This window comes from Triticum dicoccoides, chromosome 3B, assembly GCF_002162155.2.
Source record: "Triticum dicoccoides isolate Atlit2015 ecotype Zavitan chromosome 3B, WEW_v2.0, whole genome shotgun sequence".
NCBI classification, from domain to species: domain Eukaryota; kingdom Viridiplantae; phylum Streptophyta; class Magnoliopsida; order Poales; family Poaceae; genus Triticum; species Triticum dicoccoides.
The window spans coordinates 599,579,656-599,582,768 of NC_041385.1; the positions used below are offsets into that span (position 1 = coordinate 599,579,656).

Here is a 3,113-nt window from a genome sequence, read left to right on the forward strand (position 1 = left end):
GCCCATGATGTATCTTTTTTTCCTTTTCTATGTCCTATTTAATTCGAACAATTAGTGTTATTTGCTCAAACATTGTTGTAATAATTTGAATGATTATTGTTTTATTCGGTGTTGTAATAATAACTAGAATGATTATTGTTTTATGTCAATTGTGATGGAATTTGTGATATGTCATATGATGAAATGTGATGAAATGTGTGATATATGAAATGACAGTTTTAAAGGTTGGAGTTGAGGCAAAGACTAGAACCCTCAAATCCAACCCTTAAAGCAGGTTACGGGTTGGATTTGAGGGTTCTAGTCTTTGCCCCTATTTTTCAACCCTTAAAAGTGTCAAAAACTGGCACTTCTCAACCCTTAAAACTGCTACAAAGGTTTGAGGGTTTAAGAGTTCTATTAGTAATGCTCTAAACCAGTTCAATTTGGTCTGGGTTTTAACAATTGTTGGACGCGGAAGTAAAATAAATCCTTGTTTGTACATCGCTGAACTTACATACCCGGGCCCGGCTCAACATTCTTTTAAAACAATCGAATAACGGCTGCCCGGTCTGGACAGGAACCAACTGGTCTCAGACCGTTTCGACCCGTAGTCTGAAACCGGATCGAGGACCAAATCGACACACGCAGCCTGACCTAGCGAGGAGCGCCTCCACCGCCCGCCGCCCACCGCCCACGGCCGCCAAACCGGGTTCTTTCGCCGCCGCCGCCGCCCGACTGGAGCTTGGTCGCCCCGTGCCTGCCCTTGCTCCTGCTCTCCGTCTCCCTCGCGGCGTGCTGGGCCGGACGCGCCGACGGCCACGGCGTGCACTCCGTGCTCTCCGTGCCGCTCCTCTCGGCGCTGCTCGGCGGGGCCGTCGCGCTCGTCTTCCTCGCCGGCTACCTGCGCCGCAAGCGCGCCGACATCGCGCACGTGCCCCTCTCCGCGGCCGCCGCCGCCCCGGACCTGCCTAAGCAGGTCCGCCCCGCTGGCCAGATCAAGAAGGGAGGAGGACACGCCCGCGTCCACCACCACCACGCCTCCGCCGCCGACAAGGTCCTCCATCTCATCACATCTCATCTCCATCCCCATCTCGCTCACACGCATACTGCACACTGGGATGGGATCCATGATTCAACACACGTAGTACTAGCTACTAGTATCGATCTTACTCTCACAGGCAGGGATCAGTCAGTGGTGTCTTTGATTCAATTCTGATCAGACAGCGCCCACTGACTGACCCCAAGCAACAGTGTTTACTAGCTCTAACTGTTTATATCCATTGTGTTCTCATTGCTCTCTTAAAACCCAAATCCCTGACTAGATAGAAGTTCACAAATTTGCGGCGGCCAAAATCCGGTGGGCGACGGTGACTTGGTCACACCGGCTTGCGGCGGCTAGCTTTAATTTGGTGCTGTTTCAGCTCTGAATAGTTTCAGTTACACAGTTGCAAATGCTAATGGAATTCAGAATTTTATGTGGACAATAATCCTTTGGAGGCTGTTGTTTCCGTTATGCAAATAAATCACATGCTAACATCATTCATTCTGAACAATTTCTTTCTATTGCTTGCCAATTGGTTTATGGGCTCCCAGAGAACCTGACAAGATATATTAGCTAGATTTTTGAAGTTGACAAAATGGGAAGGAAAAACTGCAGTGTAGGATCACTCTGAACATAAAATTCTGAATCAGAGACAGTACCCACATGTGTGCATGCTGCATCTTCATTTTCAGAGTGATTAAGAAAAAAAGTTCCTTTTCTTTGCATTTTAGGTCCGATTATGATGCTCCTGTTAAGTACCTATGCACATTTTAGGTTCAGGTTCAGTCAAAAAATTTACATGGAGCGTTCAGGTTCAGTCAAGAACACATTTGATGTACCAACTCAGGTATAAAGAAGGAAGCCGTGGTAGAAGAAACCATTCAGAAAAGGGAGATGGATGTCCAGCATTTATGTAAAATGCATTCTGTAACTGAGTAATTGTGTAACATCCAGCATTCCGTATAATAATTTTAGACCCCATGCTGTAACATCCAACGGCTACTTAGTTAGTCAGCAAGCTATCCTTTTCCTAGTAAAACTGGGTTGCCATTCTTATTCCTTGTTCATGGATTGAAACTATGGGTTAAATCCATAAATGGCATATGGTTTGGATTGGTCTGGGTGGAAAACGCATGTAGTTTGGTTTGGTTTGGATGCTAGCTTAATTATTTTGGTTTGGTTTGGTTTGGTTGCTGGAGGTGTAGTCATATGGTTTGGGCTGGGTTTAGTTTGGATGTCAAACTATTCCCAGGTTTAGCAGGGGGCACCCCAAAGGCACACCAAGATTTCTCTTCGCCGTGTGCGGTGCCCCCTTCCACAGTTTATTCCTCCGGTCATAGCGTCGTAGTGCTTAGGCGAAGTTGTGCGCGGATCACATCATCAACGCCGTCTACATGCCGTCGTGCTGACGGAACTCTCCCTCGACCCTCTACTGGATCAAGAGTTTGAGGGACGTCATCGAGCTGGACGTGTGCTGAACACGGAGGTGCCGTACGTTCGGTACTTGAATCGGTTGGATCGTGAAGACGTTCGACTACATCAACCACGTTAACTAACGCTTCCGCTTTCGATCTACGAGGGTACGTGGACACACTCTTCCCCTCTCGTTGATATGCATCTCCTAGATAGATCTTGCGTGATCGTAGGATTTTTTTGAAATTGCATGCTACGTTCCCCAACTGTTTCACCGACGGCTGCAATGGAGCTTCAACGGCGGCGCCTAGAGCTGGGATGAGCACACGAAGCTACAGTGAGTCTTCACCGACGCTGCAATGGAGCTTCACCGGTGAGCCCCAAGCTGCAGCGTGATGGGCGATGCTAGAATGGAGCTTCACCGGTGAGCCCCAAGCTATGACGCGACGGGCGGTGCTATAGTGGAGCTTCACCGGTGAGCCCCAAGCTGCGGCACGACTGGCGATGCTACAATGGAGCTTCACTGGTGAGCCCTAAGATGCGGCGCGACTGGTGATGCTACAATGGGGCTTCATCGGTGAGCCCCAAGCTGCAGCGCGACGGGCGATGCTACAATGGAGCTTCATCGGTGAGCCCCAAGCTGCGGTGCGACTGGCGATGCTACAATGGAGCTTCACCG

General features: G+C 49.1%; 1 protein-coding gene across 3 annotated transcripts in view; it reads left to right on the top strand.

Annotated features, from left to right (window-relative positions):
• The first annotated feature begins 894 nt into the window (after nt 1–894).
• Nucleotides 895–3,113, top strand: part of LOC119277347 — an 8,129-nt gene continuing 5,910 nt past the window's right edge. Inside the window, exon 1 of one of the 3 annotated variants that reach the window (XM_037558621.1) lies at nt 895–1,033. The gene's annotated coding sequence lies outside the window, so the exon portion shown is untranslated. Of the gene's footprint in view, nt 1,034–2,548; nt 2,602–3,113 lie in introns of those variants that run through there. The other 2 variants (XM_037558624.1, XM_037558622.1) reach the window with 2 other exon arrangements.